At 37.4% G+C, this 22974-nt stretch overlaps 1 protein-coding gene across 3 annotated transcripts in view; it reads left to right on the top strand.

Moving 5' to 3' along the window:
* The window catches only part of CDH18 (cadherin 18), a 784408-nt gene that overhangs the window by 404983 nt on the left and 356451 nt on the right, over positions 1-22974 (top strand). The window lies entirely within an intron of this gene.

The following is a 22974-nucleotide window of genomic DNA, read 5'->3' as shown; positions in this document are numbered from 1 at the left end:
TCTTATATTTTAAATTTTCGTATAGAAAAAGCTACATAATACGATTTTTGAAAAGAACCAGATGATGAACTAGAACACTTATATATGAAAAAAAGAAAAGTACTAATACTAACTCGTTTTAATCAAAAAGCTTTCTCACTGCTTTAACTTCTCTTTGCTCATGCAATACTCTCTACACCTAATGGGGAAGATTCTGTAATCATATTCATTCAACCACCAGGAAACTAAGACTTCAAAATATTATCTCTTATCTCAAGAGCCAATGGCAAAGAATAACAAAACCAAAATGATACAAGTCTCTTAAATCAAGGTTGAGAAAAAGTCATTCAAAGCAAAAACAGCTGGTTTTAAAGCTCATCTGTCAGGCAAGTCATTTCAACACTGAGTCTTGGTAACATCAGAGAGAAAATTATCATAAAATAGTTTAAATAAAATTATGGGTTTAAGTATATTTTTATTATAGAGTACAGACTATATCTGTTCAAATGCTAATTTAGGTAGATCTATACATACATATTTTGTCTACGTTCACTATGAAAGTCTCACAAGCATTTTGTTACACAATTTAAAGTCAAAATGCTTATATAATTAAAACACATGTATAGAATTTAAATGCATATATTCTTATCCTTTCATCAACTCCCTTGAGGATTCTTTTTCAAATTAAGATATAACTGACATGCCTATAAAATTATACTAGTTCAGCATGATTGAATATTTGTATGTTGCCAAAAGATCACCACAAAAGAATTATTATCTTGAGAGCATTTGTTACCATGTAGAGCTTCAAATATTTGTTCCATATATAATTACAAAATAGCATAGCATTGTTAAGTACATGACAGTTCTGTATATAACAAGATGTTTGTGACTTTGAACTACTTTTAAATATTTTAGCCAGTTGTACCCCTTGCCTTCAACCACTTTTTTTCTCATGTGTCCTTCTTTTCTAGTTTCTTCTATCTCCTGTCATGCCCTCCTCTCTTTTTTGCTTCTTACTCCTTAATTTTTCCTACCCCTCTTCCTTTCCTCTGCAGATCTTATTTTAAACCACATGTTGTTTTGCTTCCTCTAAATGCTTTCTTCTAGAAAAGGGTACTCAAGGTCCATCATTGTTGTTGCAAAAGGAAATATTTCCTTCTTTTTTTTATAAGTACTATTGCATTGCACTGGAAAGCAAAACTGAAGATTGAAAAATTTTTAGAACAAGCAGTTGGTTTGGCTTTAAGGTCTTTGTACAAAGTCCCCCTATAAAACATGAAAGAACCGAATGTTGCTTTAATTGTATAGATACTGACATAAATGTAAAACAATACATGCAGACAATGAGGAAAGGCCTGAAGAAAAAGTTAAATATGAAGAAATTCACAGTAAAATATTTGAACTGTATGAATTACTTGAAAAATAATTAAAAACAAAATTGTCACAAAGTTATCCAACAGGATGAGGAAAAGAATGCATGATAAAATAAAGAATGAATGATAATATAAATAAAGATTTAATAAGGACTTATAAAATATAAAAGAACCGCTCAAAAATATTGGCGCTGAAGATTATAACAAAATCTTTCACTGCATGATTCAATAGCAAATTTGATCAAGTAGAAAGGTAGCAAGGATCACAATAGAATATTAAACTATCTCAACAAATTGAAGAAAAAAATGTAAACAACACTTGTTTTTAAATAAATAAAACTGACCAACATTGACCAGTATAAGGAAAGTTGTGCGATAAATATGCAACAAAAATAAATAGTAAATCACTTGATCACTTGACATCCCTTTACTTATCGATTTGCCTGAGCGGGCACCAGTAATATTTCCATTCGTCCCTGTTGTATGCTAGTATATACCAGTAGTGTCTGCTCGCTCCTGGAACACGAAGAACCTCAAACCATTCATTTAGGGTCTTGATGAAGAAGTCTGACCATCTTGTAGGTGGGCACCATGCAATCTTTTGACCATCCGTGGAATCCAGTCAGTAATAGCTCTAGTACAGCAGTCGTATTCAAATCGCATTACATGTCCAGCCCACCAGATTTTCAACGTCTTGGCAAATCAGACAGCATCCCTGATTCTCGATCATCAATGGAGGTCAGAAATCCAGATTCCTTCACTCACTTGAGCGAAGCGTGATACTCCAAGCGTAGATCTTTCAATTTTTCTTCAGGAGACCCGAATAGTGTTCTCATCCTGTTTTCATAGGGCCCAGGTCTCTGAGGCATATGTAAATGCAGGAAGAACAGTGGAGTCATAGAGATGTGCCTGGAGCCATAGGTTCTTCATCCTCTTAGCTATTTCGTCGACCTTCTTGAAAGCGTTCCATGTAAATATTATAATATTAGTAAATATTATAAATACCAAGTGATATTAGTAAATATTATAATCAGAACCAATAATATTCATCATTAGTCACTAGTCAAATATTATAATAAATACCAATAATGTTAGTAAATATTATAATCAATACCAAAGAAAGAATAGGACTAACAAAATTACTAGGAAATATCATTCACCAACAAACTGAATAGCTAAGATGGACTAGACAAATTCCTTGAGACATGAGACCAAATCAAGAAGAAATAGAAAATTCTGAAGAAAAAAAAAACTTGTTGACTAAGGGGAATAAGTAATCAATACCCCACTGGCAAAGACTGGCGATTTGAAATGCCTTCATGGTTAAATTCAACTCAACATTTAAAGGATAATTAATGGCTCTACTTCTAAAAGTCTTCCAAAACTAAAGAGGGAGAAACACTTCACAACGCAATCTATTAAGCCAGAGAAGGGTAGTGCAAGGTGGGAAGTCTAGGGACCACAAGGTATAGCCAAAGGACCAGAGGGCTGATGAAGAGGCATCATTGTTATTAGACTCAGATTCCACTGGCACTGCATGGGCTTCTGAGTAGCACTGAATGGGGTTCCACTGACCCAAGCATTGATGTTCTTGTGCAGCACCATATTACCACATGCTTATTGAACCTTCTGTTTCACAACGCTGGTCTGAATATCATCCAGATTGGACCATGGACCAGTGAGCACTTCTTGGGAGACCCCCTCCAGCACATGTCCTCACCTCCCCAAAAAGAATGAAAAACTGGATAACAACATCTCTGCTTCACACAGATGCCAAAATCCTTATCAATAAGAAAAAATAGTATAGTAAAATAGCATATACCATGACCATATGGGCTATTTTTGTGGTCTGTCTCAACAGATATACAAATCAAATGGATCAAAATTATATATTACAGTCACTGCATAAATGAAAAAGACATGATTTTCTTTATGTGCAAAAGATCATCTGACAAACTTCAGTAAGAGTTGTTCATGACAAATAAATCTAAAATACAAGAAAGTTTCTTCACTGTAGTAATGACATATAAAGATGGGAAGACCACAGTGGATATTGAAATGATGAAAAGGTAAAATATCTCCCTATAACTTAGGAATTGTACTGGAGCGATAGCACAATAGTAGGGTGTTTGCCTTGCATGCATCCCGCTGGTCAAGCCAGGTTCGATTCCTCCATGATTCTTCTGCACCTCTCGAGAGTTTGATATGCTACGAGAGTATCTCGCCCGCAAGGTAAAGCCTGGCAAGCTACCTGTGACGTATTAAATATGCCAAACATAGTAACAACAAGTTTCACAATAGAGACATTACTGGGCCCGCTTGAGCAAAATCGATGTACGACGGGAGGGCAGTGCTAAGTTAGGAATGAAACAATGATGTGTACTCAAATCAAGTGCTACTCAGCAAAGTGAAGAAAGGCCCAGTTCTAACCAGAACTCAACTAAAACAAAGAACATCCAAAATGCAAAGGAATAAAATACCTCATCGGTCTCAGGGTTTATATATATAGGAAAACTAAAAATGTTCACAAAGAATTGGCAGACTAATGAATAAAAATCTATTCATTAGATACCATGACATCAAATCAACATGAAGAAATCAACGATTTCCTGCACTGGCAATGAACTACATGGAAAGTCAATTATGTAAGCAATAATTTCTAATAACATAAAGGAAGAGTATAGTTGGAATGTATGAAACCAAGGAGATGTAAAAAAAACTTTTAAACTGAAAGAGAAAAGACTGAGAAAAAATCAGTACACAAACACAAAGCTGTATCATGTTAGTACAAATATACATTCACGTTAGAATATATATATATATATATGGTTAAGATGTTCATACCAATCAAAACAATGCATGTGCCAATATTATTCTCATACGAATATCAATGTCAGTTTTTAATACATGGTTAAAAAGTCTTAAAACATATGCATTTAAACTCTTCAAATATGGAGGCTGCTCTTGTTCATTTCTACTCCTGTAATTAGCACATTTCTTACTACATTATCACTTCAGAATTACCTCAATAGATTCCAGTGAAAATTGAATAATAAAGAATATGGTAATTCACTTATACATTTTAATGTAGCATGTACATTTTTACAACAATGATGTATGCTCTTTCATTTTTGTGCTTTCGAGTACTCATTTTAGTGTCTTTTAATTCTAGAGATTCCTACATATATTTTTAAGTTTGCTAACATATAAAACTAAAGTACCACATATATTCTACATTTACATATATTAGAAGTTGATCTAAATAAGTGATGAAATAGAGACAGGGATCACAGATGTGATTCATAGTGGCGGGGTACATATTTGGCACAGTAGGTAGTATTGACCTCCTTGGTAGAACCCTCCTGACTACAACATCTAAAGACCAAAGGAGAAGGACTCTTTCGGTAAAGCACTAAACCCTCAGACCCACACAACGTTATGATGAGTGTCTCTAGGAATAAATTCACCATCACCCTCTTAATCACTGTCATAATCACAATGATGAACAAAGGCAGCAAATAAATCAGCAATATTTCATCTGTAATAATTTGCTTCATATTAGCAATGAAAATTATAAATAGCTTATCTATATCAAAATTTCTAATTGAAACATTGATTTCAATCTGTTAAATTATTATTTAAAAATATTTTTAGTACATTAATCCGAAATTCATTTGAAGGATTTTTTTCATTTCTTATGATTTTATTTATTGAATCACCATGAGAGCAGTTACAAAGCTTCCGGGTCTAAGTCTCGGTCATACAATGAAACACCCATACTTTCACCAGTGCCCATTCTTCACCACCAAAAACCCCAGTATACCCCTATCCCACACCCTCCCCCTACCTGTGGGGCAGATGAATTCCACATTACTTTCTCTTTACTTTGATCACATTCAATATTTGATACCAGATCCACCATTATTATTTGAAATTCTACTCCAACATTCAGATCTGCTGAAAAGGCAACAGTAGAAAATTTGTGTTCTACTGCTGGTTATGAATAACATACGATGTCACGTGGCTGCAGTAGGGCCATGTGATTTTGAAATTCCAAAATTTTAACACTTAAATCTGGAGGGACTTCTGCCAAAAGCCACTGGGTTTCGAGATTTGCTCCTGAGTCTCTGGCATCATGGCCGTTGAGCAACTTGATAAGGAGCCAGAGAGGCCATTCGTGGGCGATGACTTGGGGTCTCACTGGGATGGGGAGGACAGAACTGGCTCCGCCCCCACCCCATGAGGCCCAACAAGTTTCGTTACTGTGGGCCCAAGCCTGGCTGTCCAAAGGCCTCTGGAGGATGATGGCCACCGAGCCGCCAAGGGGGAGCAGGAGGAGGGACAACACCCTTTCCCCTCTGGGGTGGCTGGGTGACAGTAACCTACTGTGGGGTCCGGACGCATTTCTGCCAAAAGCCACAGGGTTTCGAGATTTGTTTCTGAGTCTCTGGGATCATGGCCGTTAAGCAGCTTGATCAGGAGCCAGAGAGGCTGTTCGTGGGCGATGACTTGGGGTCTCGTTGGGGTGGGGAGGACAGGCCTGGCTCCACCCCCATTCCGTGAGGCCCTGCGTGTCTCATCACTGGGGACCCAAACCTGATTATCCAGTGGCCTCTGGAGGATGGCAGCCACTGGGCTGCCAGGGGTAACAGGCCAAGGCACGAAACCTATTCCCACCTGGGTTGGCCCAGCACCGGTAACCTATTGCAGGGACCAAATGCATTTCTGCCAAAAGCTGCTGGGTTTTGAGATTTGTTTCTGAGTCTCTGGGATCATGGCCATTAAGCAGTTCAATCAGGAACCAAAGAGGCCTTGCCTCCAATTATATAGCTGAGCTGGAGGTGGTTTGTCGGTGTGTTTCCCACATACCTAACTTTTGGCAGTTTATTTTCTTGGTAAACTTTGCCCCAAGTTTTTGGGGTCTGGCCAAAGGCACAGCAGCAATTTTGGGGTATCTGGAAGTCTGAAGGTGCCATCAAACTGCTGATGCACTCGCCTCACAGGTACAGATTGACCTGCTGGCAGCACCATACCCCCCATGAAGGATTTTTTGTTTTTTTGTTTCTTCTTTGTGTACTCCAAAATTTTAGAAAGACAGCTGAAAATTTGACTAATTTATAGGAAGTTTTTAGTTTAATTTGAGAAAATAAAAATGATGAGGAGATTATTTAGAATAAAATGAAATATGTGTTGTGCTATGTTATGGATAAAGAGAAGAGGAAGTATATGAATTAGATTATGGAGATTAAAATGTTAGAGATAGATAATAACTGCTACTTATGTTTGAAAGATGAATATAAAAGTTTCAAGAGATAAAGTATTAGCTTCCTCTTAAAAGAAGAAGAAATAGATGATGGAGCGGTTTTGACCCCACGTTGAATTTGAAACTGGCATTTATATGGCATGAAAAAAATATAATAGTTGCCTTTTAGTAGAAGGTATAATGTTCTGTACTATATACTAAGCCATTGTATTTTAATCAATAAATTTTCATATAAATTAAGACAGTTATTGTAGAAAAGAGAGAATTCTATTTCTACTTCACTTAATCACTTAATCACTTAACTTCCCGTTAGTCGTCGATTTGCTCGAGCAGGCGCCAGTAACGTCTCCATTTGTCCCTGTCGCATGCTAGTGTAGCCCAATGGCATCTCTTCGCTCCGGGAACATGGAGGGCCTCAAACCGATCGTTCATGATCTTGACAAAGAAGTCTGACCATCTGGTAGGTGGGCGGCCACGCGGTCTCTTGACATCCCGTGGAATCCAATCAGTAACAGCTCTAGTCCAACGGTCCTCTTTAAATCTCATTACGTGACCAGCCCATCTGATTTTCGACACCTTGGCAAATGAGACAGCGTCCCTGATCCTTGATCGTCGACGGATGTCAGAACTCCGGATTCGTTCTCTCATTTGAGTGAAACGTGATATTCCAAGCATAGCTCTTTCTATTCTTCTTTGGGAGACCTGAATGGCGTTCTCATCTTGTTTGCGTAGGGCCCAGGTCTCTGAGGCATATGTTAATGCAGGAAGAACAGTGGAATCAAAGAGATGTGCCCGGAGCCGGAGGTTCTTCGTCCTCTTAGCTATTTCTTCGACGTTCTTGAAGGCGTTCCAAGCCGCTCTCTTCCTCCTGCGCAGCTCGGGTGCCAGGTCATTTGTCATGTTGACCTCTCGACCTAGGTACACATAGCTGTTGCATCCGGAGATGGTCGTTCCGTTGAGAGCGAATGGGGCGTCAGGAACAAGGCTGTTTCTCATAAACATCGTCTTCGTAAGATTCAGCTGTAGTCCTACCTTTCCACACTCACGGTCAAAGTCGGCCAGCATTTGTGCCGCTTGGCTGATGTTTGGTGTTATTAAAACAATGTCATCAGCAAAGCGGAGGTGGTGTAGTTGCCGACCATCTATCTTCACTCCCATTCCTTCCCATTCTAGTCAACGCATGATGTTCTCAAGGGTGGCACTGAAGAGTTTCGGTGAAATGGTATCACCCTGCCGCACCCCTCTCTTGACATCAACGATCACTTCTTTGTAGAATGGTGAGATCCTGGTAGTGAATCCGCAATAGAGCTCACGGAGGATCCTGATGTATTGGGCTTGAATGCCCTGATTGGCTAGGGCTTCAATGACCGCTTCCGTCTCAACAGAATCAAAGGCCTTCTTTAAATCAATGAACGTGAAGCAGAGCGGCATCTTGAACTCCCGAGAAACCTCAATGAGTTTGGTTATCGTGTGGATATGGTCGGTGGTGCTGAATCCTTTGCGGAACCCTGCTTGCTCGCATGGTTGTCCTTCATCTAGTGTTCTGCCAATCCTATTCAGGATGACTCCAGTGAACAACTTGTAGATGACAGACAATAGGCAGATCGGGCGATAGTTGCCAATGTCATGGATGTCTCCCTTCTTGAACAGTAGTACGGTCCTGCTGGTTTTCCAGTGGGACGGAACCTTGCATTCAGACAGGTAGCGAGTGAAGAGCCGAGCCAGTGTATTGATGAGTACTGACGGTAGGTTCTTCTACTTACTATTTTTTTTCCCTTTGGGACACAACTGGCTATGATCAGGGCTTACTCCTGGCTTGAAATTCGGGATCACTTCTGCCAGAGCTCAGGGGACCTGGTGTTCTGAGGATCAAACCCAGGTCTTTCCATGCAAGACAGGTACTGTCCCCACTACTATCTCTCGAGTCCCAGTGTTTCTTACTCTTTTAAATACAGAGTAAACCAGTTTACTCTAAAAATAGTCGAAGGTATTAAGAAGTTAAATTATTTTAATTCTTTTGATGACTTTTACTTTATTGCTAAGTATCTTCTGGTGTAAGCAATCATTAAGCATCATTTGAACACTAAATAATTTTAACATTCTTACTTTTAGAAACTTTTAAAAATTATATAAAAAATTTCTTCACATGATTGCATATATGTCTTGAAAGGTGGCTTAGAGAAAAGATATTAAGGGCAATGATTATCAAGGCATTATACACATACCCTTTTTCTTAATGCCTAGCTTTAATTTATTTTTAATAAATATAGAAGTTACATTTTAATAAAACATTTAATACAACATTTTATTAATCAGATCATGAAAAGCCATTTCAATAATGCATGATGTTGACAAGAGTATATTCTTTCCCATAAAGTGTGTTCAACGTTACTCTTAAGAAACACATTTTCATTTTTATTCTCCTAGAAGTGGTGTGCATTTTGATTCTGCCATCTTCATGCTTGTGATTAATCATCTGATTAATTTTTTATGGATATTCCTTGAGATTACTGGATGCATTTCTTATACAAGGAAATTTAACTAAGGTCCCATGGCTAATAAGTGAGACACTCAAAACAGTTACTGGTGTGTCTTGTTTCTCTTCATTCATCTTGGTGAGTGTTGGCTTGGAACACTGGCTCAGGATAATCAGAGGATTTAAAAATTAGGATTAAATGCTTGCAGTAATTCACAATTTGTTTTAGAAAGTAGCAAATTAATGCATAATTCCCGTGATGAATGTGACAGTACGTGTAGGAAAAAAAATCCTTCCTAACCAGTTAGCTTATTTTTTTTTCTCTTTTACCTGGAATGCTACAATAATGTAGTTGGAAAGGAAAACCATCTGAATTTATTTGTTCTAAATTGTGGATTTTGTTCAGTTAATGTTGTTTTGTCTCCCAGTCAGTGCTCAGTGGACTGGGGCATCACTCTCAATGGTACATTGCTAATTGGCTAGCAACTGGCCACCAAGTGATGCTAGAGATTCATCCCCGATTAGACTGCATATGCATGTGAGCACCTAACCATGTACTCTCTACCTGGCCCTTTGATGCATTTTTAACATAACCAGAGAGTCCTCATCAGGAATTGAAGCCCCAAAGAAAGAGTTACATTCAGGCACCTTTTTATACTGAGCTAGACAGCAGTACATTTTGAAACTGTGAGGAGGCGTCACTACTTCAGTAGTTTTTACAAATTTTACGCAAATTTGCCAATTTTTGTGCAGATTTCTCATCTTGTCAACTTTCCATCCTTGCTGTTAGCAGTGTTTCTGTCCTGATATCTGGCAGTCAAAGAAATCCTCTAGATACTGTTGTGTCATACTTCAGAGTGATGTGCTTATTCCAAATGCATTCAAGGTGATAGAGAGAACAAGGTAGCTTGTGAACAAAGTAAGTGGACTCAAAGATTTGGTTATTTTCTATCTAAAAATGTAATTTTCATTTAAAACACAATACCAGAATAAATTCACTGTGTAGCATAGCCTGCTAAGCACTGAGGACGAAAGTGGACGTGAAAAAGCACAAAATATTGAAACGCCATGATTCTCCTGTGTTTTGTTTGTTGTTGAATCTGTGTTAGGAGCGGTGAAAAGACATGGATGACCGTCAAGGAAAGGGAAGAGAGATGATGTGTAGCTAGAGTACTAGAGGATTGAGTCCACAGAGAGGCATTTAGGGAGCTCTCCGGACACGCATCATTTCTTCCTCGGCATGGCTGGGTGCTCTGGTACCACAGATGACATAGATGAGGCATAACACATGGTTTCTGACTTCAGGGAAAAGGATAGTAATCAAACCTTCGTGTTTTCATATTTGTAGTGGAAACAGCAGAGCAGACTGTCACTGAAAGTTCTGTGACACCGAGAGCACACTAGCTGTCTCGTTCTTGTGGTTCCCTTTGTTGAATTTCTTTTCTGCCTATATTATTTCACAAGCTCTCCCTCAAATCAAAGGCCTTGAGAGTAGAGTGTTTCAGCTCAGTGATCGTTAAATTTGGGTTAACTTTAGGTTTAGAATAACAGAAAAATCAAACATCTATAGCTTTGATAGAACTGATAGGTTTTCTCTTTACAGTGAGCTCAGAGGAAGACAGTCTAGGCTCACAGAGCAGCTCTGCCTCGCAATGCTACTTGGGAAAAATTTGCTTCTTTTTCTCTCTCTCTAGAAAGGGATGGTCACCTTTGGGGTTTCCCAAGGAAGCTGGAAGCATTGCATTTGGAATTCAAGTGATAAGATGGAGGGTGGGCAGAGAACTGATAAGACACACATTGACACTCCTCTGAAGAAATATCCAGGGAAACTGCAGCAATAGTTATCTCCTTATATTCCATTGACTAAAATTTAGCCATTAGGTCACCTTTAGCTACAAAAGAGATTAGGAAATTAATTCTTAGTAGTGGGATATAGAAACTCATGATTTGTAAGACATTAATGCTATCTAAATAGCACAGTAGTTTACTCTGAGTCTGCATAAATAAGAGTTTAGAAATAAATATTAAGAGTTTTATCAAACTAGTCATTTAAAAATTTTATTTCATGGCCCAAAGAGTGTATAGTGGGCAAGGTGCTTGCCTTGTACACTGTGGACCCAAAGTCAATCCCCAGAACTACATTTGTTCCCCCCCGTCCCACCAGAAAAGATCACTGAATGCAGAGCCAGGAATAAGCCCTGAGCACTATTAGGTGTGGTCCCCAAACAAAAAAAAAATAATTTCATAAATTGTACCATATTAAATGAAACATGATATATATATATATACACAAAACGTGTGTGTGTGGTATGTGTGTATTGTGTGGTGTGTGTGCGCATGTGCATTTATGTGTTTGTATAAATAAAGCAGGACAACAGAATAGAGTGTTGAATTAGTTTTAGGTGTACTACAAAGTTCAAAACACCTGTCACTGATCCACAAAGATAGTAAGAAAGCATTGCACTTTGTCCCATTACCTTTACCTTTGGGTTTTATTTTCTATATTTTAAAAATGACATCCACGAGAAAATTTGATGGTTGAAATCACCACATAAAAATGGTATATTGTCCTATGTTAGGTTTATGGCCAACTAGGTCAATTTAATGATGCCATAAAATTTTAATGTGGATATATTTTCAAAATTTTATTCTTTTTAATTATACGTAAAACTTCAAGGCCATTTGAAATATTAAATTAAATAAATAAATCATTGTGTTTATGTTAAATTAACAAAGTTGATAAACAAAATAGCTTTATATGCATTTATTTGTTTAATCTAAAAAATTAATAAGTCTGACATATGGTTTACAAATATATATTAACTCCATTGCTCCAGCCCTGACTGGACTGGAGCGATAGCACAGCGGGTAGGGCGTCTGCCTTGCACGCAGCCAACATGGCCGACCCGAGTTCGATTCCTCCGCCCCTCTCGGAGAGCCCGGCAAGGTACCGAGAGTATTCCATATGCCAGACACAGTAACAACAAAGTCTCCAATGGAGACGTTACTGGGCCCGCTCGAGCAAATCGATGATCAACGGGAGGGCCTTATATATTAACTCCATGCAGGGAGTAAGGTATTAGGACTAATGGCTGTCACTGTCCAGTGGTGACCGGGTTCCCTGGTGCATTCAGGACCTGTGATCAGTCTCCAGCTGGAGGCCAGCAGCTGATGTCTTGTTCAGGCATCATTTGTAACCAACTTGTGATGATCGGGTCCCCTGGTATGTTCAAGACCCATACACATTCCCTTGGCTGATGGAAGAAGAATGGGTTACAGACTGGAGGCCTGCAATGCTGTTTATTGGGATCAGCCAGGTCTAATGGAGAATAAGAAAACAAGCTTTTTTAAGGGTGGAGGGACAAGGATTAGCATGGATTGGATTAAATTTAAATATAAGCATGGTTTTAATTGAACATAAACATGCTTGGCTTGGGGTGGGGGCAGGCAGGAGTTCTAGCATTCTGGATTCCGGTCCTCATCAAATGGCCAGATTATACATGTTTTTCTAACACTCAATCATAAATATTTTAATATTTGAAATATTTCACTTATGCTTTTTTATTTCATATTTTAATTGAAAAATTCTAATAAACAATTTCAGGCTCTCAAAATATATTTTTTGTAACTTGTAATTTTAGTTGAAACTTAGTATGTTAGTACTACTAGTCTGTGTAAAACTTTAATTAATTCATCTATTCCAACTTTTTTATTTTTTCATTTATTTGATTTTTACTATGCAACATACTTGACTAGCTAGCCAATACAGAAGATGAAAATGTAAAGATATTGTGTGAGAATTCAAATAAATCTGGTCAGATGGAGAATCAGATAGCACCCACATACTTTTGAATAATTACTCTGTGATAGAAAGGGAGATTCTATAGAAACTATTATGATTTAGAGAAGCAAGCATTAACGCAATGATGCCATCTAGACTTTCAACTAAAAGGACTGAGTCATTTCCCCAACCATTAAGCTAATGAATTAGGCAATCGCAGCTTTATCGATGCTGCATTAGACATAAGACAGAGTCAGTAACAAAATACTTTATTGTGCATTATTAAAAGGGTCTTATCACAAGCTCAGTGCTATCACATTCATGTTCCCTCATATCCTCTGGGAGACTGTGAATCAGTACACCATGACGAAGTCTTCTCTGCCTCAGGAACCCTGGGGTTCAGAATCCTCCTTTTATATAGGATGCCTTTTTCTTTCCTATATGATTTTGGGCCACATATGGCTGTGCTCAGGATTTGTGCCTGAGTCTGTGCTCAGGAATCACTCCTGGCCGTGCATGGAGGACCATATGTGCAGCTGGGGATTAAAACCAGGTAGGCTCTAGGCAAGATATGCCCCTTACCTGATATCTGCTACTCTCTCTCTCTCTTTCTCTCTGCCCCCCCCCATAAATACATGTTATATTTCTAACAGGCAACTCCAACCTTTATCCTAGAGGAAGACACTATTTTTATAATCCAGACAAAACAGAAATCTGTCCTCTGACCCCAAGGAAAAAACCCAAGAGGAATTTGCCCCCCAGATAAGTTTTTGAGAAGAAATACCATTTAATCTAGGCCTGGAGTGTAGGTTTTACTAACAGGAGTTTGGAGAGTAAGGCTTTTAAGGCAAATGATTATGAATAATGTAAATCAGGGTGTGATAGGTATATCTTCACTATTTCAACTGTCTTCCTGTGACTTAATTGAATACTTAATTCAAAACATAGGTGGGTATAGTCCACCGAAAATTCACTGTACGGAAAAGGTAATATACTAGATCTGTGTATCTTTCAGGTATTTATTATATCATAGAGACACAATTTAAGCTTTGAGTATTACTTAACTATATGTCTGTATATACACATGCACGTCTACCTTAAGCAAATGCAATTTGTTACATGCAAACCTTGGGACTACAAGAATATCTTGAAATGATAAGATCAAAATCGAAAGCATGATTAGGGAATTGATCTAGAAATAAAACTTGCAACAAAATTAAGTGAAGCCTTTCACATTTCCTTGATTTTAGTAATTATATTTTGACTCTAAGCAAGTGCTACTTAACCCAATAGTCAAAGATGTATAAAATTCAAATGAAATAGCTGAGGGAAATACAATTACAGAGAAAAGAGTACAATAAACCATAGGGGAGAAGTGGATAAAATTGAAATTCATAAAGCAATAGAAAAATAAAAACCTTGATTGAGAGTGATACATTCATACAGATATTAGAGATTTTTGAATCTGAAATATTAGAAACCTGAGCTCTGAGGTCACATGACTGGGGATGATCTTGTCAGAAAGGGAAGTTGGACCTATAATTCCCGTTGGAGATTACTTACACATGTCAACCTATAAAGACTTAGTGATGGAAAAATGAATGCCATAAGGCTATGGAAAAAAAGAACTTGACAACTGGCCTTTAGTAGAAGCATGCTACTCAGTGTGGTGGGGTGTAGGGTGTTAGGACACAGAAGGGGCCGCAGCTATGATGGAGAGATGCATTCGACTGGGAGGAGAAGGAGGAGGAGAGGAAAGGGAGTGAAGTTCTGTGCCTAATGCCTTTTTGGGGAGTAGTGCTGTAAACCTTAGTGCTAAAGGTTATAAAAACATACTTTGAGAAAGAGGCAGGCTGGTGGGTGGGGTGGAAGAGTGGAGGGGTTAGGCATGAAATGGACACCGTAGGAGGGATTCATGTGGAAACCATGTATGCCTAAAATCAATCATAAATAACTTTGTAATTCGTGGGGAATGTATAAATGAAAAAAATTTTACCCTAAGATGGAGAAATAGTATGGATTGGGCTAGAGTGAGAGCACAGCAGTAGGGCATTTGCCTTGTGTGCAGTCAGCCCCGCCGAGCCAGGTTCGATTCCTCCGCCCCTCTCAGAGAGTCCTGCAAGCTACCCAGAGTATCTTGCCCATGCAGCAAAGCCTGGCAAGCTACCTGTGGTGATTCACATGCAGCAAAGCTACCCGGGGTGAATCAACATGCCAAACACAGTAACAACAAGTCTCAAAATGGAGTCATTACCGGGCCCGCTTGAGCAAATCGATGAATAACGAGAGGGCAGTGTGTATGTGTGTGTGTGTGTGTGTGTGTGTGTGTGTGTGTGGTGGTGGTGGGGGTGGTTTCAAGAGGTTGAAAAACAGGCTGCATTTAGACGACCTTGATTCAATACCTGTCACCACAGATCCCCACTATTATCCCAAAGACCCGAAAAAATCCCCTTAGGCAAAAAATTAGGCATGAAATGGACACCGTAGGTGTCCACCTGATAAGTTAAAGTTAAAGAAAGGGTTAGCTTTGTGGGAAGGACCGAACAAGAGGCACTGTTTTTACCCACAGGTTTTGAAGAAGGTTAAAGTCAGGACAAATTACCCCTTTCTTTCAGTTTAAGGGCCAAGGAGAGTTGTCCTTGTCTAATATTGATTTTTGGCCCAAATTCAGTTCCCACTGTGCAAATTGTAGCATTGAGTTCAAACAGGCTGCTTCCAGCTGAATTAACCTTTCCTCTATTTTTCCAGGGATTCCAGCATAAAGTAAATATTACATAGGAGCCATTCCCCTCTCAGGTGAGCCCCTGTAGTTCACACAGTCAGATGATCACTCTAGGGGTTTGGAGAAGTCTCAAATCTGACTATTCGTGGGTCCAAAAGGTCATCCTGAGGAATGGTGAAATGGAACAAACTGATTACATTGGGAAATTATTAATCATGTTCTATCATTAGGGCCTCTCTGACATAAGCTATCTTCTACCCATGACATAACACTAAGGTGGAGAGTTTAGTTTTTATATAGTTCCACTTTGAGAAGTTCCCGAATGTAGTTGTCTTGTCTAAATATTTAATAGAATCAGTCTCTCAGCACAGAAGACAGATTGGTCCATTAAAGGACCTGTGTCTAATTCCTTGACAAAATAGAAGAAAACAACTTAAAAATGGAAGTGCACTGGGAATCCAGTCAAATTTGCCCAGAGCTGGAGAGTGAGTCTGGTAGGGTCCTGGGCCTGCAAGTGGTCAAGCTGGTGTCATCCCTCGAGTCCCCATATTGTCCCTGAAGTTCTGCCAGCAGGAGTGATTCCTGAGCTCAGAGCCAGGAGGAAGCCATAAGTACCACTGAGATCTCCAAATAAATCAATTGATGAATTAATTGATAATGTAGAGCTCGTAAACCTTCTGCTTCCACATCACTGTGTTTTAGTGAAAGTTAAGGGTGAGTGTGGCCACATTTGACACTTCATAGCAAAAATTCTATCCATATTCTATATTCCAAGGGTATCACACCACATTTGATGGGGTTCAAAGTAGGAGGCAACCAATCTTAGAGAGAAATTTTTACATGTAATACGTATATATGTATGTATACATGTATATGTATGTATACATATATGTACATACACACACACACACACAAGGCTCAACTTCTAACATGTTAGTGATCTCTTATAGTTGGCTTAATGGCCCCCTTGGTAGAATACAACAATCCCCACCCTCTTTCTTGTAGAGTACTTTTTTCGTAGCATTTTCAACGGCTTTTCATAGCAAACAATACAAAATATATTATTTTGGTTCTACTTTGGGACAGGGTTTGGGGTTTGGGATGGAAACACCAGAAATATGATGGTGAGAAGGTGTAATAACAGTGGGATTGGTGTTTGAATATTATATGTAATGAAATACTGTGAACTACTTTATAAAATAAAAAAAACTAAAAAAAAAAGGAAGTTAAAGGTGAGGGAGGAGGCATGGGGAAGCTGATTAATCCTATTGGTTATTTTCAGTCTTACTTGCTCTTCAAAAGGCAATTTAAGAGCAGAAAATATCCAAGGGCAAGATAAACATTGTATGAACACTAGCCAGAGGGACCTCTCGCTCTCACAGGGGTGAACAACAGTCAAAAAGAAACCCCTGTGACCCTGAGCACCCAGAGGCCTGCTTTGGAGCCACAGCAGCTGGAAATGAGAGTCACAGGCAGGATGGAGAGAATCTGTCCAGTCCTATTAAAAGCAGTGGACCTCCACTGTGGACAGGGCAAACATCTAGGAGAATGGAGATCAGATGTGCAAGTTTGGTTTTCTGTGGCTCTGCTGTCTGCAGGGATAAATCATCATGGACTGTTAAGTAGAGAGCTGCAACACTGGCCTTGGCTTAAACTTACATATATCGCCCACGAACTCAAGGCAGCCAGCATTGGCTCTAACAAATTGTTATGGTTTGCAATATCTTTGATTTCCTTGTGCATTCATGGGAGGGGAAAAAAAGAGGCAGAATCAATTGGCAACATTTCTGCCTTCTCTAAGAAGCTCTTAGCTTACTCTTTCTTTAGAAGACAACTATCTGAATTGTTAATCAATATGAGTTCATTAGCCAAGAATGATAAGATACATGTTACCAGCTTTCTAGAGGTCAAATATATTCATTTTCAACAGCCATTCAGACCTCTGTAGAAGTCTCTCATTCCCTGAAGGTTTTAAGTGTTTTGTTTGGTTGTTGTTGCTGTTTGTTCGCTTGTTTTTTAAGATTTTCAATTTTATCTTTGGTTCCATGGCAAATCTATACTTTGAAGTGTTCCCAGATAGTTCTCTAACCCATAGGGAGTTTTATAAGGCAGTCAATATCATATCAGGATAAACTAGGTCTCGTTAGTTTCAAGAGCAGTCCTTGTCTTATGAAGAAGCGCTATCTGGTGAATTTACAGGCCTGTGGAAGGCCTTATGTATTGTAAACATCATGCTCATAGTCACAATGACTTTTTCGCTCAAGATATCCTTACATATGTTATAGGGAAGGCAAATTATAAGATCATGGAAAGTTTTAGTGTAACATCTTTTTAGACTAGCTCTTTCCAGTCAAATTTCTATCCAATCATATGAAGCTTGGCTTTCTGAAATTGGTGGCAATGGTTTTAGGTATATTAAAAATGGAAAAACTATTTACACCATTCCACATATATGTGAATGTAAAATAAGGTCAACTAACATTTTTTATAGATGTTATCAAAATAATAAATAGTTGAGGAAAACATTTTTTAACACAAAGTTTTATTTAGATGCTTTAGAGTCCAGAAGTGATAAATTGAAAGCCAAATGGTAAAAAACATATAGTCATAGAGTTTTTTTATAAGCAATAACATTCAATATAACTGCCATAATCCTTTTCATTGAAAATGTTGTTTACTCTAAGCTCTCTTAAGGAATTTCTCTATTGAAGAGCTCTAAGATGGCTAATTATTTAATCTTGAATAATATGAGTAACAGCGAAGTACAGAAAAGTCATTTTTAAATAATACAAAGTTATTAATTCATAAATAAACAAATTATATAGCAACATGATTCAATATAAGAAAACACCTTTACTCATGAATGAGAAATATGAGAATTGAAGAATAAAATGCTCAAAAAAAGTGTACTAGCTTGCTACAAAATGAACACTTGGGATCACGTCTCTTGACTCGCAATATAGAACAATGTTATTAACTCTGAAACAGGAAAGAGAATAACTACAGATGCAAGGGACTAGTCAAGGAAACACTGCCTACTTAGATTAAGTGTTGTGCAGAGGAGAGACTCAATATTGTATACCATTGCACCCAGTGTGTTATTTGTAAACTTCTGCTTTGAATTATTAAAATGATTTTTCTAATAAGAATTTTATAACTTTTAAATGGCCAAGAAAAACAGCAAACAACTAATTTGGAAGGCTATCGTGTAGCCATCAGAAATGACTAGCAGCCTTACCTCTCAGATTTAGTGATAAGCGGGAAACAGCAGAAATTAAGGAGGAGGACCCTCAGTGCTTTATATTATTAATATTTACATTCTAACTATGCAAAGATGAACTCTTTAGTAAAGAGGGAAGAAAATATATTTGGCCTCTGTCTTTCCATTATTTAGGCAATAAAATAATTTAAAGACATAATAGTGCTTACATTGCTCTTTTATTTCATAAATCCTTTATCATTTTTCACTTTTCATAGTATAAATTCATAGATGCACACTATATAAGTAGCTTAAATAAATTGATGTATTTCGGAATCACATAAAAGATCATTAGAGGAAACACTCATTTACATATCTATAATGTAGTACAAAAGCACTTTCTTCACCTTTACTCATGAATTATGCTTTGTTAAACAACTTAGCATAAAGGGCAAAGATGCTGATTTCATTTAAAAATCACACCAGGTCTTGTGAAAGTATTAAGATAACAGCACTACATATATATATATATGTATATGTGTATATATATATATCACGTCATCATGTTAACTTAAAAAAACTACTTTCTTTTTAGAAATTTATTACTTGACAATTAAGAATCTTTTGACAATAAAAACTAATCTTTAGCAGAAAAATCATTAAAGTAACTGAGAAGATGGACTGAAAACAGTACTAGAAGCTCATTAGTCAAGTCATAAAGTGTAGTTAATAAGAACACTAAAATTATAATATCACATTTGCTTTAAAAAATTTGGCTAAAAAAGAGAAAAAAAACCTGTAGATTTTCTGACATATTAGGTAGAAGGCACATTTTATGTTAGGGTTGGTAGCCATTTTAGATGAAATAAGAAAAAATAGATATAATTTAATAAAGTGGTACAAACTTAATTTTTATTGTTATAACCATGGTTTACAAGAGTGTGTGTTTGATTAAGGGGTGCATCGTTACTATATCACTTCACCCACCCCCAAAGTGCCAATGTCTGTTTACCACACACATCCCATAAGAATTTTCCCATTCACTATCTCCACTATTAATCTAAAACCTTCATCAGAGTCTAAGGTGTTTTCAGCTATTATCTATCCCCCTTCTCTTCTTCTTTATATACCACATATGAGGGACATAAGTTGGTATTTCTCATTCTCTTTACCATTTCTCTTAACACAAACCCCTTAGTTGTGTCCATGTTACAGTTAGCAAAATGCATAATTGTATATTTTATTACAACTGAAAATATTTAATTTTGTCTTATTAATCCACTCATCTGTTGTTGACACTTAGCTGTTTCAAAATTTTGGGTACTTTAGATAACACTGCAATGAACATTGCTATATCACAGATAGACAGATATTGCTATATATACATACAACACAATAAAAGGTAAAGGTAAAGGTAAAGGCCCTCCCGTTGATCGTCGATTTGCTCGAGCGGGTCCAGTAACGTCTCCATTGGAGACTTTGTTGTTACTGTGTCTGGCATATCGAATACTCTCGGTAGCTTGCCGGGCACTCCGAGAGGGGTGGAGGAATCGAACTCGGGTCGGCCATGTTGGCCGCTTGTAAGGCGAACGCCCTACCGCTGTGCTATCACTCCAGCCAATACAACACAATATTCATATATATATATATATGCGGCAATAATTATATGAGCATTTCTGTATGTATTTAGCAATATATATGTATACATATTTATACACACATAAAATTTCTAGTTGATATTGTCATTGTCTTGGGTTAGCTGCTGAAGGGCTTAAGTCTAGAATCTTTTGGGAGTTTCAGTTTAAATTTTGTTAGAAATATTGATACTGTTTTCCATTGGAATCAAATTACTAAAGACACCTCTGATGTCAGTATAATAAAGCAATTTGTCTATGTTTTCCTTAATGTATTTTATGAGGTTGGGTCTAACAACAAAACTTTGGTGAAGGGAATTTGACACTGGTACTGAGATTGGCACTAAATCATAATATGCTTAAAAATAAGCTATAAAGAACGTGTAAATTAAAGTGTCTTACTAGAAAAAATTAATAAAAAATATATTTGGGTTGCCTTTCATGCAACTTGTAAGATAGTGGCCCATTTTGTTATTTTGAATGAATTTAACTAGTTCTACTAATATTAGTTATGTATGTTTTTCGTTATGCTCTTTTTCCATTTATCTTCACCTGTACATATATATATGAGTCATAATTTATAACTTCCAATACAAACTTTAATTTCTGTGTGACAGATTTATAAGATGGAATTCTAACTCTAATGCAATATGATATTTTTGTGCGTGAATTAATCCTAATTATTAACCTATAATTATAGGAAGAGTTACTAATTAGAAAATATTCCTTGCTATAGTTCTCATATTTTTAAACTCATATTTAATACGATGGCTTTTATACAGGAACAGTACAAAAAACACTTTGGTCATAGTTGGGTGCAATAACTTTTAATACAATTATAACCGTGTAACCTAAACTACAATAAAAATTATAACTAAGAATATTTTTCACAATGTATAATACAATTATGCCATCACATGTTGTTTATATTTAGTTTTTAAAATACTTCATATTGCCGTGTTTTCCACCTTGTAATTTATTCAGACCTACATTTATTTGTGATGATTTATAAGAGTAATATTTATGGAACGACAAAGTGATTTATCTAATGTTTTTACAACATGGAATAGTCAAACTCTTGAATCAACATAATTTTTCCAAATTATACATACTTGTATATATAAGATACAGCAAAACTTGCTCAGTGTTTTGCTTACAGTAGGCTAATGATGTCTGCCATTTCTTTTTCTCCCAAGTTTCTTCTTTTGTTCTCCTGAAATGTTTGTTAAGTTCCATTCTCTATTAAACTAAAACCTAAATTCAATTCACAATATTTATATTTTTAAAATAAAAGTTTTCCTTCTATTTCTCTGTGCAACCGTTATTTTTATCATCTACTTTACATGGGCTAGAGTGATGGCACAGCGGGTAAGGCCTTTGCCTTGCACACGGCCAACAGGGCTGACCCAGGTTCAATTCCTCTGCCCCTCTCAGAGAGCCTGGCAAGGTACCAAGAGTATCTCGCCTGCATGCCAAAGCCTGGCAACTCCCAGTGATGTGTTCAATATGCCAAAAACAGTAACAACTAAGTCTCACAATTTGTTGTGAGAGTTACTGGTGCCCTCTTGAGCAAATCGATGAACAACGGGAGGACAATGCTACAGTGTTACTTTACATGGTTATTATACTTAAGGTGAATATCATTTCCATTTATGTGTGTTCCTTGTGTTTTTTTCCCAGTACTTTTCTCCCTACATTCCTTATTTAGTTCTATGCATTTTGTCTATACTTTCTGTTTTATTATTTAACTATTTGCCTATTTCTAATTTTATGGATTTATAATATCCACGACCTCTAATGATTTCTGTAGGTCAGTTAAAATCAGTTGCTGCTATTGCTTGGATTAAAGTATGCCAGCCTGCTTACCTATCTCTTCTGTGAAATTTTATTTTTTCACATCTTACTTGGGCTGGAGCGATAGCACAGCGGGTAGGGCGTTCGCCTTACATGCAGCCAACATGGCCGACCCGAGTTCGATTCCTCCGCCCCTCTCGGAGAGCCCGGCAAGCTACCGAGAGTATTCGATATGCCAGACACAGTAACAACAAAGTCTCCAATGGAGACGTTACTGGGCCCGCTCGAGCAAATCGACGATCAACGGGAGGGCCTTTACCTTTACCTTTACCACATCTTACTTAGCGATATCAAGACCTCCTTTATTCTTGTGATGTCTCTAGCAAGGTTTCAATCCTCTGGAGGATGTTGTTGAGTGTCCATGAGTCACGTAGAATATGAAGTCATTGTGTAGTGAATTCATATAATATCCAGAAAAGCAAAATGAAAACAGAAAAGGGCACAAAAAAGATAAACAAAAATATAGGCATTAGCACTGAGTCCCTAATAAATGGCATATTTAAGAGATCACGCTGCACCTTGGCATATGAACACACTCTTTGTTCGGCTCTGCGCATTTCAACTTTCTGTAGGGGTTGGTCTTGTTGTTTATAGAGATTCATACTGACATAATATTGAGAATTTACAGTTCAGATATGGAGGTTTGTATAAAGATGTGTTCAGTGAGAAGAATCCTGTTTGCATGATGCT

The sequence above is a fragment of the Sorex fumeus genome, unplaced genomic scaffold (assembly GCF_029834395.1).
Source record: "Sorex fumeus unplaced genomic scaffold, SorFum_2.1 ptg000240l, whole genome shotgun sequence".
NCBI lineage: Eukaryota > Metazoa > Chordata > Mammalia > Eulipotyphla > Soricidae > Sorex > Sorex fumeus.
The sequence above is the reverse complement of the archived record's forward strand: the minus strand, read 5'-3'. Positions and strand labels throughout refer to the sequence as shown.